The sequence below is a fragment of the Oryzias latipes genome, chromosome 17 (assembly GCF_053564925.1).
Source record: "Oryzias latipes strain Hd-rR chromosome 17, Olatipes_Hd-rR_3.1".
Lineage (NCBI taxonomy): Eukaryota > Metazoa > Chordata > Actinopteri > Beloniformes > Adrianichthyidae > Oryzias > Oryzias latipes.
In genome coordinates, this window is record NC_136253.1 from 13,995,213 (window position 1) to 14,010,496 (window position 15,284).

At 39.7% G+C, this 15,284-nt stretch overlaps 1 long non-coding RNA gene across 1 annotated transcript; it reads right to left on the reverse strand.

The window, feature by feature from the left end:
• Positions 1-10,819: 10,819 nt before the first annotated feature.
• LOC144986883 (uncharacterized) lies at positions 10,820-14,046 on the reverse strand. Its single transcript, XR_013650754.1, has 4 exons — positions 13,747-14,046; positions 12,532-12,689; positions 12,110-12,205; positions 10,820-11,210 (listed from the first exon to the last, which is right to left on the reverse strand). It is a non-coding gene; the product is annotated as an uncharacterized LOC144986883 (long non-coding RNA).
• Positions 14,047-15,284: the final 1,238 nt, after the last annotated feature.

Below are 15,284 nucleotides of genomic sequence, written 5' to 3' on the forward strand. Positions count from 1 at the left end.
AGAATGGACAAGAAAAAACGACGAGAATGGCTCGAGCAGGGCGTTGCTCACGGGGCGGTCGCTCGTGCCATGCGGTCGCACGTGCTCGGGCCCGCTAAATGCTACTTGTAGCTTTAATTTGTTTTTGTATCTGTATGTATGCAGGCTTTGAATTTTTGCGGGCGGGGCTGGGGGGGTCCAGTGTTTCATCCAGGGCGCCAAACTGACCAGAACCGCCTCTGAAAATAAATATTAAAGACTTTAACAGGAGAATCAATCAGATGAAGTTCAGACAGGACTGAGTGACCCTCTAAAAACAAATCAACAAAAATCATTTAGATATAATGAACAAAACTGAATGTAATCATCTGACATGATTCTCTAAAGGCTGACTAAGCATTGACAGCTATGTGGACTTTTCTGGAGGTTTAGCAGGTGGACAAAAGGACAGAAGATGGTGACCAGTCCATCAAGGAATCATCTGGAAGAAACAGATTGTCAGAACTTTGCCAGATCCACAGTCTTCTTTGTTTTGTGTGTTTCTCTGAGCAGCTGCTAATCACTGCATTGAAAGCAGACTGAAAGCTCAGCTTTTTCAGACTCACTGATTTCTGAGTTTCTGTGTCTGCAGAAGCTGTCACTCTGGTTTCTGCATTCAGGAAACTCACAAAGAGATCATTTATTCTCCACACATTTGGACAAAGGAACAAAGGAATTAGAACAGGTTCATGATTTCAGGATTTCATTTCATTTCCTGCAGAGTCAAGCCATGAGTTTCTTTTAGAACTACAGTCATGATTTCATGTCTGGATTCATTGTGTGTGGGGTCATGGGGTCAATGTGTCAATGGAGGGGAAGGTGGGATGTGTTGTGTTTATTTTATTTTGTTTGTCTCCTTGATTTTCTGTTTATCACTTTGAACTGTGTGTCATAAAAAAACCTTTTTGTTTTACAAATAAAGTTTGATTTGATTTGATTGTGTTTTCATTTGGTGCCTTAATCCTCAGTTCAGTGAGTTTGTGAGTCTGTGTGAGATGGAGGTGAAACATGTGAACCTGGCTGTGGTTTCCTGCTCTCTTTCTGTCACAAACACTAACATCTGTTCATCTGCAGGTTTTTGTTCAGCCTGCAGGGATCATTTCTCACTGTGGAGACCAGATTTCCAGCAGCTGCAGTAGTAGGAGGCTGAATGATCCACATTGACTTGATTGATCTTCAATTCAGATCCACTCTGGGTTTTTTCAGCTGTAAAATCATCTTTCTGAGAATGACCGTAACCTTTATTTATATTGCCATTACTTTCGTCAAACCTTAGAATCAGTTTGAATTTATCTGTTTCTGCCTTCTGGTACCAGTATACGTAGCTACCACTGCATGGCTGAGTTCCTCCACAGCTGAAAGAGACACTTTCACCAACTCTCCTGGTCAATGTTAAATCCTCCTGAATCAGCTCTGCTGCCATGGCAACCAGTGCTGCAGAGACACAGACAGACAGGTGAAGGTCAGGATGACAGTGTTTGTTCCAGGTAGACCTGGTTGGCTCCTGATTGGCTGCAAACACTCACCTGAACACAGACAGCACAGAGCAGCAGCTGGGAGGAAAAGCATTTTGTTCAGCCGTGTTTCCTCTGCTCAACCTGAGGAGAAGTGGTGTTCTGATGCAGCTGAGGACAAAGAAGGACCTGAGAGCTGTGACATGAGAGCAGGACCACGTTCTTTGGGACTCCTCCTCCAAGCTCCCATCAGCCCCTGCAGCTCACAGAGAAGACTGCTGCTGCAGACGGACAGCTCAGCTGAAGCTGCTGTGTGGTTTCATCTTCCTGATTTGAATCTGACAGCAGATGAAGAGAATCTGGGTCACATGATGCACAAACACTCCAACACATTCATGTTCCACAAACACACTCAGCTTGATGCTGAACTCACAAACACACACTGTTATCTGCTGTTTAACAGCTGTGGAGAAAATACACAAGTATCAATTCATGTTCTGTTTCTTGATGAATCTCTGTGATCCATGATGAACTCATGTTGATGCTGGAAGCTGCTTGAAATGTTTTCTACACTGTTTATGTCTAGAGAAAAATATCAATGATTCTCATCTGTTAACACAGGGAAGTTCCTAAACAGCCATGTGGGGGCGCTCTCCAGCTGCTGTAAATTAATGTAATGGTTTCAGAGATATTTCAGTTACTTTTTAATGGAAGATTCTAAACCATGAAGTCTGTTTTCCTCCATCAGAAACATTTCAGGAGATATTTGTGTGAAAACATTTGACCTGATCGTCACAAAGACAAGGTTCCAGTTTTTCTTTGGTTCTCATTGATGTCATGAAGATTTTTCTCTGTTTTCAATGTCCTCATTAGGACAAAATAATAAGACATTTGAAACTTTTTGATTTTTGATTCCGGAACTTCACATGTTGTAAAAAACAAAACATTTTTATTGTTTGAATAAAAAATCGTATGTAAAATTCTAATTCTGTACTTTTACCTGATATCAGATTTTTAAAGATTTGAATTCTGTCCATTCAAACAGTCACATACCAATTTTTATCTACCCTTTCATAAATACACACTAATTTTCATCACACAAACACACACATGCAAGGAGTAAACAGGTGTGTTCAGGTGAGAATCTGCTTCAAGCTTCCTCTCAGTAAACAGTCATTTCCAGCATTTGGATTCAAGACGTCTGTCTCTAATATGGGTTCTGGATGCTGATGATCACAGACAGCAAACTGGTCAAGTGTGTGTTTAATCCCCAAACAACCACAGACCAAATGATGACCTTTGACCCTTTTCTTCTTTAATGTAGTTGGATTTACAGTAGAAGATACATCCATGCCTGTTTTGCACATGTGTCTGTGTGTGTGGTTCTACAACAGAATAAAGTAAACAAATAATACAATTAGAATAAACCAAATTCAATAACCAAACCCAAAATAATAATATTCATGAGCCAATAATTTAGCAACAGGATGTCTTCATAATAATGAATTTATTTATTTATATGGCGCCTTTCTAGACACCCAAGGTCGCCTTACAGATAGAAACAATAAAATACAGTTAAAAGAAAGACACATTAGTTAAAAACATACAAAACAATGGAATCATAAAATTAACTAGGGTGGGTAAGCTTTTCTGAAGAGGTGGGTTTTCAGATTTTTAGCAAACTGTGTGAGTGAATTCATGTTCCGCAGACCTGGGGGCAGTGAGTTCCAGAGCTGGGGGGCAGAGCGGCTGAATGCTCTGCCCCCCATAGTGACGAGCCGAGCGTAGGGTGTAGCAAGCTGGAGTGAAGAGGCAGACCTAAGGGAGCGGGTGGGAATGGCAACATGGATAAGGTCAGACAGATAGGGGGGGGCGAGGTTATGGAGGGCTTTGAAGGTCAAGATAAGGATTTTATAATGAATCCGGAATGGCACTGGTAGCCAGTGAAGTTTTTGTAGAACAGGTGTGATATGCATAGTTGAGGGGGTTTGTGTTATGATCCGGGCAGCAGAATTTTGTAGCAGTTGTAGTTTGTGAATGGTTTTGTAAGGGAGTCCGGATAAGAGGGAGTTGCAGTAGTCCAGACGAGAGGTGATGAGACTGTGGACTAGAATGGCCGTGGAGTGAGGACTGAGAGAGGGGCGGAGACGGCGGATGTTTCGGAGGTGGAAATAGGCCGTCCGGGTGATGCTATTTATGTGGGCAGTAAAGGAGAGAGTGCTGTCAAGGATGACACCCAGACTCTTAACTTGTGGGGAGGGAAGGATGGAGCAGTTATCGAAGGAAATGGAGAAGTTAGGAAGTTTATTTAGGGTGGTCTTTGTTCCTACGATGAGGAGTTCAGTTTTGTTACTATTGAATTTAAGGAAGTTTGCAGTGAACCAGGATTTTATTTCAAGAAGGCATTTGGAGAGGGAGGCAGGTGGAAGAGTGGAGTCAGGCTTGGAGGAGAGGTAGAGCTGGGTGTCATCTGCATAACAGTGAAAGTGGATGTTGTGTTTACGGAAAATATAACCAAGGGGAAGAAGGTAAATGATGAATAGCAGGGGCCCTAGGACAGAGCCTTGGGGCACACCTGTGGTAACTGGAACTGTGGGAGAGGTGAATGACTTTAATTGTATGAATTGCGTGCGGCCTGAAAGGTAGGACTGGAACCAGCTGAGGGGTAGGTCAGTGATGCCAATGGTTGAAAGTTTTTCCAGAAGGATGGGGTGTGAGATTGTATCAAAAGCAGCAGTCAGATCAAGTAGAAGGAGGATGGAGGCTAAACCAGAGTCAGCGGCGAGTAGAAGGTCATTAGTAATTTTAAGGAGGGCTGTTTCTGTACTGTGAAATTGACGGAAGCCAGACTGGAGTTGTTCATATAAATTATTGGAAGAGAGGTGGGTTTGAAGTTGAGAGGTGACAGTTTTTTCAAGGATTTTTGCAATGAGTGGAGCATTAGAGATTGGGCGGTAGTTATTGAGATTGGTGGGATCAGAACCTGTTTTTTTCAGTTTGGGGGTGACAGCTGCGGTTTTGAGAACAGGAGGAACAGTTCCAGTCTTAAGGGAGGCGTGAATGATGCTAGTAATGAGGGGCGATAAAGAGGGGAGAGTAGCCTTGACCAAAGCAGTGGGAATTGGGTCAAGTTGGCAGGAGGTGGTTTTGGATTTTTTAATGAGTTCGGTGATTTGCTCAACTGATGGAAGATTAAATGATGAGAATGGCTGATGTGGGGAGAGAAGAGCTGGTGCCGTTACATTTTGACTTGAGTTGGATTGAAGTTGCTGGTGAATGTCATGGATTTTTGAAGAGAAATAAGACGCTAGGGTGTTACAGAAATCAGAGGAGTACAAATGAGGAGGAAGTAAATTTTGGCAGGTGGTTGTACGTGAGAGGATAGAAAATAGGACCTTTGAGTTGCCATTAGGGGAATTTATCAAACCAGAAAAATATTCTGTTTTGGTCTTGGAGATGGAGTCTTTGTATTGGATGATATGGTTATAATACATGTCTTTATGAATAGTGAGCCCAGTTTTCTTGTAGAGTCGTTCTAGTTGGCGACCTTTAGCTTTGAGTTGTCTGAGGATTGGAGTAAACCAGGGTGCAGAGACGTTGAATGAGATAGACCTTGTTTTGAGCGGGGCGAGAATGTCTAGAAAATGATGGAGGTTATAATTGTAGTGGGAGATAAGTTCCTCGGGAGGGGAGGCACTATCAGGACTGGGCATGCTATGGATGAGTGAGGATAAATTGTCCAGGTTAATGTCCGTAATTTTACGAAAGCTAATGGTGCGTGGAAGATTGGATTTAGAAACAGAGAGGTTGACATGAAAAGATAACAGCATATGATCAGAATACGGGAGGGGGTCTGGTTTACAGTCCGCAGGTGTAACACCCGAGCAGCAAACGAGGTCCAATACATGACCCTTAATATGGGTGGGAAAGTTAACATGTTGATTGAGACCGAAGCTGTCCAGACAGGAAACAAAGTCTTTGGTGAGGGAGTTGGTGTCACTGTCCATGTGAATATTAAAATAATAACCACTTAGCCTGTTGGATCTGCATTTGGAAACATTCCACAAACCTCTTATAGCATTATTTTACCCAGAATATTATACCCAGAAAACTTATGACGTTAACTGTAGGAACTAATTAAATCCAATATTCTGGAACTTCTAACCAAAACTAGCTTAACCCTCCTGTGTTACGTTACGTTATGTTACGGGTCAAATTGACCCGTTTTAAAGTTTGAACATCTAGGAAAAATAGTTAAAAGTATTTTTTCAGCATGAAACTTCTTCTGCTCGCCTTAATTAGCGTAATCAACATATATTATGAAAATGGTTCATCTCACATATATGCAACCCCCCCGCATGTTTATATCACATAGATCAGGGGTCGGCAACCTTTTTTACTCAAAGAGCCATTTGGGACCGCCCCTAATAAAAAAGAAAGCACTCGGAGCCACAACCCGTTTTGACATCATTATATATATTATGCATGTATATATTATTCAAAGGTGCTCATTACGTCGATCGCGATCTACCGGTCGACCTTCAATGACATGAGTGTAGATCGCGGGCCAGAAAAGATTTAAAAAAAAAGTACTTCTTTAAAATCCACCAGCCAATCAAAATCCTCACTGAGAAGTAAGGGACTTGATTGACATGTAGATTGGCCAATCGGACATCGTCTGAAGCATACGTCGCTGCAAATGCACATTATGTTCTTTAAAGGATGATACTGCGTGTGGGAGGAGCTACTGGTTCTGGTCTGATAGCTGCATGGAGCGATGTGTTTGTCAATGCATGGTAGACACTGAGAATGTGGAGAGATCAGGTTTATTATTTTGAAGAGTTCTACTTGGTAATCATGTTTCCATGTTTGAGTTCATAAAATCATCCCAGAGAGTCTCTGGTTCAACTCCCGCAGTGAAAGCTGCGTCTCAATCTGACGCCCGTGTTTCCATCTCTCTGACAGAGTTTGAAGCCAAAGCCCCTCCCGCCTCTTTACCTGCTTTTCCTCTCTACCTGTTCACCTGTTCACATCCTCTGCAGCTGAGAGTTGGTTTCCTCCGCGCTCGCGGTGTGTCCGACACAGAGAGCGCAAAATACGGTAGTCGGGGCGCTCCTGCGCAGCACAAGGATGAAAGAGCCGGACGCAGGCGGGTTAAGAAAATGAATGAAAGAAGGCGGCCCGCTGAAGAAAAATTCAATATTGTACACATTTTATTATTAGCCTGAACTATCTTTTATTTAGAAATTTTTTTCATTTTATCAGTCCAGTACGGGAAAAAAACATAATCAAAACTTGTGTTGGTCGGTTTTTGGCTGGGTCTGGCGGTTTTCAGATGACTTTTGGGCTGGAAAACTGTGACTCTATCTGGCAACACTGGCGCGAACTCTCAGTCTGTCATCAGCGAGTTGCTCTCTGCCCCGCGGTACGTCAAGTTCCCGGCAGAAGATCGGAGTGTTTATTGAAGCCGCCCCGCGTGCCTCTCCCTGCTATCAGCTCTGCAGTTCTCGCCCGATAAATACGAGCTCATTACGAAGCTGTTTTATTACGTGGCTCGCGCTTCGCGCGGAGCCAGCAGCGCCTTTGAAATGCCATGAAAAATGAACAAACTAAAATAAAATTTAATTATTATAAAATACTCATTATTTTCCAAAGTCACAGGGAGCCACAACAGATGGATGAAAGAGCCACATGTGGCTCCGAAACGATGGGTTGCCGACCCCTGACATAGATGATGTTCAATTTGACCCGGCAGTCAAACTGGAGGTATAAGGATGTGTTATAATTATTAGTTTTCCTTTATTTGCAGCTGTGAGACATATTTCAACCCAATCCCACACATAGACACACACACAGGTGCATAGGTGTTATGACTTTTGACAGAAACCATGTATGTTCTCGCGGGAAAACTCAACCCACATTCAGTGGACACTCAACAGGGGAGGGGCAAAACATATAAAAGATTCTCTGCATGGGAGTCCTTCCAACATTACTCTCTGTCAGGCAGACCTTTACAAAATGATTAGCAGAAGCAGAAAGGTGACAGTCCAGGAGGGTCTGGAAGTCATCACTGATCATGATCAGAAGAAGACTATCTTGAGCTAAATTCTGATTCTAATAATTCGGATTTTGAACCAGATGAGGGAATTGTTATTCTTTTTCCTCCAAGCAAGACATTCATATCAAAGAATGGTGAAATACATTGGTCTTCATCCCCAAATATGCGTCAGACAAACCTGTCTGCAGAAAACATGAAAAAGACAATGCCAGGGACATCTAGGAGGGCAGTGACTCATTTGACCATGTCAATTCAATTTAATTCAATTCAATTCAATTTCTGTAAATTTGTATAGCCCAAATTCACAACAACTGTTGTTTCGATGAGCTTCGTATCGGTAATTGAAAAAGTAAAACATAAAATAAAAAGGATCATGAATACATAGAATTCAATAGGAAAAAATAAATTGAACTAACTAAACAGACTAAACTAAACGACCATCCCTGCCCTTAGACCCCACTTCGCGGTTAGGAAAAACTCCTAATAAAAAAACGGATTCCGGAAAAAACCTCAGTGGTGCCCACATGAAGGAGGGATCCTCCCCCAGGACGGACAGGCGATTGACCAGAACTCATAAAGAGGAATTAGTTTATCTAACTCTACAACTACACATGTAAAGTCATGCAGATGAGCTTCATCCAGATGGACTTTGGGGGACGGCTGGGGGCGCGAGGTGGAGCCGGCGACAGGATCTAGGTCAAGACAAGCATGACCTGTGCGAAATGTGGAAAATTAATTTGCAAAAGCGCAGTGTAATGACCCGTCACTCTTGTGCTGTGTAGATGTACAGACACACACACAAGTTCATATTGCGATTACTCGTCTGTTGTATTGTGATTTAGTTTTTTCTGGTTTACAGTGCATGTATGTAAAACAACATTTCAAGATTATGTTTTAATGTTATGTAAAACTATTGTATTTTATATGTTAGTCTTTCAAAAGTATTACAGCAGTGAAAAATTAAAAAAAAGTTAGAACATGTATATTTTTAAGAAAAACGAGTGAATTATTTAATAATTGAACCACTTCCTGTTAGAGGTAAGGAACACAATTTCACTAGGTTTTTGAAAGAATAATTGGTAATGGAGTTAGTGATGATATATTCACACTGCTTGTTAGGATTTTTTGGGTTTCAGACATTTTGTAAGTAATAAAACATGCACCGAGTCAAATTGACCCAGGAACATCATCTTTGTTACTCACAAATGAACATAACAGGAGGGTTAACTTGTTAAGTGAGCAGAAAATGTCCACACCAAAAAACAAACAGATTTTAACCTAAACAAACACAAGAATTGTCTCACTACTCTCATGGACGCACACTTAAGCTTAGAAACCCAAACTGCTCTTTCAAATATTGTGTTTGCTGCTCTGTTTACTTCTGTTTACAATTTAGAATTGGATTTACCTAAACAACGACTGCGCCCTCTAGTGGTGAACTTCAGAACAACGCCTCAGTCCTCTCTTAAGAACAGCATTAATAATGTTAAATTTCCAACAACTTTAGTTGTTGTCTATTTTTAGATATTCTTTCTTCTGGTTCCTGATTTTTTGTTTTTATCCTCTCCATCTTCCCCTCTTTACCCTCTCTCCTCTACCCATGATTAGAGACATTGGAAGTGATGATTCATTTAAAGCTCTGAATTCAGAATCCTCATGAAGAAAGAAAAATATGAATACACATATTTTGAGATTTGTGATTCTATATTTACTGAAACTAATGTCTTAAACAGAAAACAGGAGAATATTTATCATAATCAGAAACACAAATTGATGTTTGTGTATTTCTTTTGTGTTTGTTTTCAATTGTGTAGCCAGAGTTCAGGGTTTGAAGGCTGCAGAGCACAAACACACACATCTGCAGGCAGTTTGATTGTCTGTTAGCAGCATTTCCTGTAATCCAAACCACTGAGAGCAGATTCATATCTGCTGCTGTTCACTCATCAACCTCCCTTCTCTCTGCTCTCTGTCTTTATTCTGCTGCATGGAAACTTTTGATTTGTTGATGTTCTTGAAAGAATCACAAACTTACAGTTTCCATGTTCTTTCCACTGTCCAAAAACATGCTTCATAGGTTAATTTGGGGCTCTAAATTACACCAAGGTGTGACTGTGTGTGTGGTTTTGTTGCCCTTCACCCAACATTTATTGGGGTAGGATCCAGCAAACTCCTGACCCCAAAAAGGGTCAAACAAGATCCTCAGTTCAGTGAGTTTGTGAGTCTCTTTGAGATGGAGGTGAAACATGTGAACCTGGCTGTGGTTTCCTGCTCTCTTTCTGTCACAAACACTAACATCTGTTCATCTGCAGGTTGTAAACTACAAATTCACTACATGTTTACTGATGAATCTATGATTAATGAACAATGATTCTGATCTGATAACACAAGGAAATAAACAGCCATGTGGGGGGCGCCCTTTAGTTGTTTTACAGCAAAAGTAGCTGTCAGCTGTTCTTCATGTTACTCTTTACAGTTGTTACTATTTAGTTCAATTAGATATTTCAGTTAATTTTTACAGTTCCAAATTATTATACAAATAAAGTTTTTCTCTGATTTCACTAAAAACTTAATGCAATGACAAATCAGCATAATTTTCATGTCACTATAACCAGCATAACATGTTGATTACATGTGTAGATTGTAAAGAACTGAAAATGGCAATTTGTTGAATTTTCTGCATTAGGAGGTCAGATTCATTCATTCATTTTCTGTTCCGCTTTTCCCTTTTGGGGTCACGGGGCTGCTGGAGCCTATCCCGCCCACTTGTTGGCGAGGGCAGGGGACATCCTGGACAGGTCGCCAGTCTGTTGCAGAGGCCAGATTTACTTAAATCAAAAACCATTCCAACACTGTAAACCCGAATAAGTTCAGTGAACTCAAAATTTTTGAGGAAACAGATTACATAATAATTTTTAAGTTGACTTACTTAAAAAGTATAAGTTATTTGAACTTAAGATCTTTGAGTTGAATAAAATAAAACAATTTAACTAAATATAAACTATAACTTTTTATTTAACTAACTTAAAGATTCTTACTTTACTGAACTAGAATATTTTGTTTTTATTGAACCTTAATACATTAGTTAATTAACTAAAAGACTTTAATATATCTCAACTCAAAATTAATCATTTGAAGTCTAAACTAGTCTTATTTGTCCTTCTTAGTCACGGCCATTTTTACAAAAGAAAAACTGAGGCAGAATTGTAATTGTTAGTTTATTTTTAAACCACCTTACACAAGTACATTTGAACAACTTGTGGTACTACAAAAAGGTAAAACACTTCACAATTTGTGTTAAGAAAAAGTGCACAAGCCATAAAAAATAAATAAATCAGTCTTCAAGAAAAGCAAAAAATGAGCACTAATCTTTTTTACACCATTTCCTTATACAACTTTATAAAAAAAGAGCATTCTTACATTTCAAGAAAAGCAATAATTGTTTATCAGCCTTATTTTTTACACTTTTCCCACATAAAACAGCATTTTCTTAGGCTGCCCTTTCCCTACAAACATTAGCGCTCAAAAAAATACCCATTTGGGAATGTCGCCTACCACAAGCTCATCTTCCACCACAACTGCTGTACTGAGCGGACAGAAATGCACTGAACTGTATTGTTGTTGCTGACGGTCAGAATGCCAACAGAGGTGCTGCTGATGTCTGGCTCTGGTGACGCTTTAATCTGTGAAGGAAAAAAAAACAGTGTAGTATTAAAGAAAGAATTGATCGCTTGAGGGAAGAAAACTTTATGCAAAAACTACAACCTGAAATTGACATTTTAAGAGAAGGTCAGAAATTACACATCAGGAAAATTATTAAAATTGATTTAAATTAATGATTTCAAGGATTGTAGTCAAAGCAATAAAAAATTTACACATATTTATCAAACTCATTACAGAAATGATAAAATGCATTGATTAAAAAGACAGAAAATAAAACAAAAACGTCACTTAAATCACATTTGCTCAATTCAATACAGTGATCTTTAACTAAAGTCATGTAGAGCTTGATTTATTGCTTGAAAAGGATCTGGAAGAACAGAGCTTATATAATACGAAATCAAATGAAATCAAAATAAGACTACTTGTAAGAGTCCTCATGATTCCATAACGCACTGTACACAAAAAAATTTGACAATCTGAAAACAGGATCACATTTACACACATCACATCCCTGCCATTAGACCCTCTTACACAGTTAGTAAAAACTCCTTTATAAAAATAAAATTAAAAAAAAACTCCTCCCCAGGACGGACAGGCGATGTACAAGAACTCTTTGAGAAGAATTACATTTTCTAGTTCAACAACTGCATTTTTAAAGTCCAGCAGATTGGCGTCATCCAGATGAAATAGGGGACGGCTGTGGGCCCGAGACGAGCCAGAGGCGAGGTCCACGGTCAGGTACAGGAGCACAGATGAGCTGGAGTGCAATATTTTAGGAGACCATGTGCTTTGCCACATTACATTGCTTTGGCATGACTTTTTGGTTAAGTTGTATTACCCACACAGCTGGAGTATTAACCAGCACACTGTCACTGGTACTATTTAGTGAATAAAACATTATCCGTCATAAAGTACTTACATTCCAAACTTTGAAGAACTGTGGGTCCTCCTCACGTTTGTATATGGGAAGCCAGTACAGGACAGGAGTACGTTTGACATCAGCAGTCTGCTCTTGCTGCACAGAGACAAATACAAATTAATATGACAAACATATTTCAAATGACTGCACCCTTTGGTCTTGCTCAGTTCAGTTCATCTAGTCTTTTTAATAATCTTAAAATTGTACAGTTATTTCAAAAAATACACCAAACATAAGATGACATTAAATTCATATTTACAAATGCATTGGGATCAACGTTGATGTTTTTTTCTCCAGTAAACATTTACAGTCATTCACTTTATTAGAAACGCTCAGTGATTAATATGAACCGAGCCAAGTCAGCCCCTTCTTTTAGCTATACTAATGCATAATGTTGATCATGCCATGCAGTTATACCTCACCTGTTTATCATAGAGGTGCAGAATGTCGCATAGAGCCTTCCGGTTCGTGCTGCCTTCTGTCTCAATAAGACCAGCATCCTCTGCGTCTGTCTGTCCAGGTCAAAATAAAACTGTTTTAACAGTTTGACATTTGTGATGCGATGAAACTCAGCTCACATCTACAAAAAAAATGTAAAATGTTAAACACATTTTAAAGCTATTTCAAGCTACTCGTAGCTTGGAAAAACCGCTGCATTTCACAATAGCCTCAATACTCTGTCCACAATATGTAATCTATGATTTATATTAATATTTTTTTAAATACTTGTGCATTAGCTAGAATGACATAGAGGATGTTTTAGGAAGAGACAAAAAAGTTATTTTAAAATATTTGACACTTTGAAACACAAATCACAACCAAACCAGTGGCCAAAATACAGTTTTTGAGTCTTAAGCAAACTTTATGATACATTTAGTATTTTAACTCAAGCCCAATTCAGGACAAAGTTATAACTGCTACATAACATTAAGGTAGCTTATACATTTTTACTTCTTTATAATTAATTTAATTTGTCAATAAGGTCAAATGTTCTCCATAGCCGGAGGATTCATTGGACTGGGAGCTGCTCGTGTCTTAAATATTGCAGCCATGTTATTTACAATCAAAACTTACCTCCGCTCTTATTTTTCAAACGCACCGCTGGTTCACTAAAGAAGATACGAGAACATGTTAGCGTAAGCCGGCAGCTAGCTTAGCCCACATTTGCATTTATTAGGTTACTACGTGAAATACAAGTTACACAAAAAAATAACGATTACCAAATCACAGAGCCTATGGTAAAAAGTAGTAGAAAAAAAAGGCAATTCCCACTGAGTCGTATATGTGGCTGTGGCAGCCGCTCCGCCAGAGCTAGCTAGCCGTTAGCTAGTAGTAACGGTTAGCTAGTAACGGTTAGATAATTTAAAATGTGCGCCAACCAACTCGGTAAACGTAAAACTTGAAACTTTGCCCCAACAACTTCTTTTAACCACAAGCAATAATTCTCTGATGACATGATACTGCAAAACATACATAATTGTTTAATTCAGAACAAATATTCGAAGATACATACAAACTCGTGGAGCACGTCATGAATACAAGGGATATACTACAAGGAACATCAAAAGAAGTAACAAATATATAATACAGAGGCGAAAGTCATAAAATATAATAAAAAATAAAATAATACGACTTACCTAGACGTATGTGCGTTATCAACTTGGGCCAGCTGACACTCGCATCAGACCTCCGCCATCTTGAAGACTTCTGTGGCTGAGTTCACGTTCATGGGCGTAAGTTATGACGTCATCACGTCTCATTACTCATAAGTTTTGACTCCAAGGTTTCATTTACTCAAAATGTTTTAGTCCAATAAACATATAACTGTGGCAAAAGTTGAATCGGCTTATAGGTTTTAAGATGACTCAACTTGTTTGTTACTTTTGAGTTCAGTGATTATAAAACTTTTGAGCTCATTGGACTATTCGGGTTTACAGTGAATCAAAAACTTCTTAATTGGTTAAGTTACATTTAAACATAGAACCCCTTATTTTGTAGCAGCTTAATAATTCTTACATCATTGAATTTGTGAGTTTTTGCAGACATTCTGCTTAAATTTCTATGCAGGATGTCAGAATGGCCTCCCATAGCTGCTGTTTGAATGTGAACTGCCTCCCACCCTCACAGATATGTCTGGTTGAGGATGCTCCAAAGGTTCTCCAGACAATGTGGGGTTGAGGTCGGGAGGATGGGGGCGGCACCATCACTTTATCTCCTTCTATGCCCATCACAGCCAATGATGCAGAGGTTTTCCTTGCAGCACCAGATGCTGCATTGTCATGTATGAAGAGGATTTTGTTACAGAAAGCACAGTTCTTCTTTTTGTACCATGGAAGAAAGTGGTCAGTCAGAAACTCCACATACTTTTCAGGTTTACCAGCTCTCTCCCCATGATTCAGCCCAAATCATGGCCCCTCTTGCTGATGTTGCAGCCTTTTTGGGACATGCTGGCCGTCCATCATCCACCCACTACTCCATCCATCTTGACCATCCATGGTTGCACAATGTTCATCAGTGAAAAAGGCTGAAAATTGGTCTTCATGTACTGCATGTCTGGAAAAGTCGTTTCTGCTTGTTAGTGTTGTTTATGCGGGGCAAACAGAAAGGGTTACGTATAACTGCAGCCCTCTGGAGTTTCCTACTCCTTGAGACACCAGCAGCTTCAAATACGTGTTTGCTGCTTTGTAATAGTATTTTAGCAGCTGCTCTCCTAATCTGATGGATTTGTGTGGCAGAAACATTGCTCATTCTGCCATAATCTGCACCAACCTGCATGTTCTCTGAATCAGCCACAATTCTCTTAATAGTACGATAATCGTGCTTGTGTTTTTGTGAAATATCAAAGATTTTTATACTTTGTCAAAAACATTCAACTATTTCACACTTTTCAGCAGCGGAGATCCTTCTTTTCAATATTTATTGCAAATATTGATGTTTACAATCATTACAGTCAGATTTATGAGTACCGTAAATTCCGGACTACAAAGCACACCCGATTACTAGCTGCACCTACCTATTTTCCGTGTTTAACTAATTTTATACATACACAAGCCGCGTCGGAGTACAAGCCGCATGTATTAGGCAACATTGTCATCCTGAAGGTTCACGTCCTGACTCCCAGAGCAAGTGTGATGTATTAGCACACAGTGGGTGGAGTCAGTTTTGCCTCAGGCTC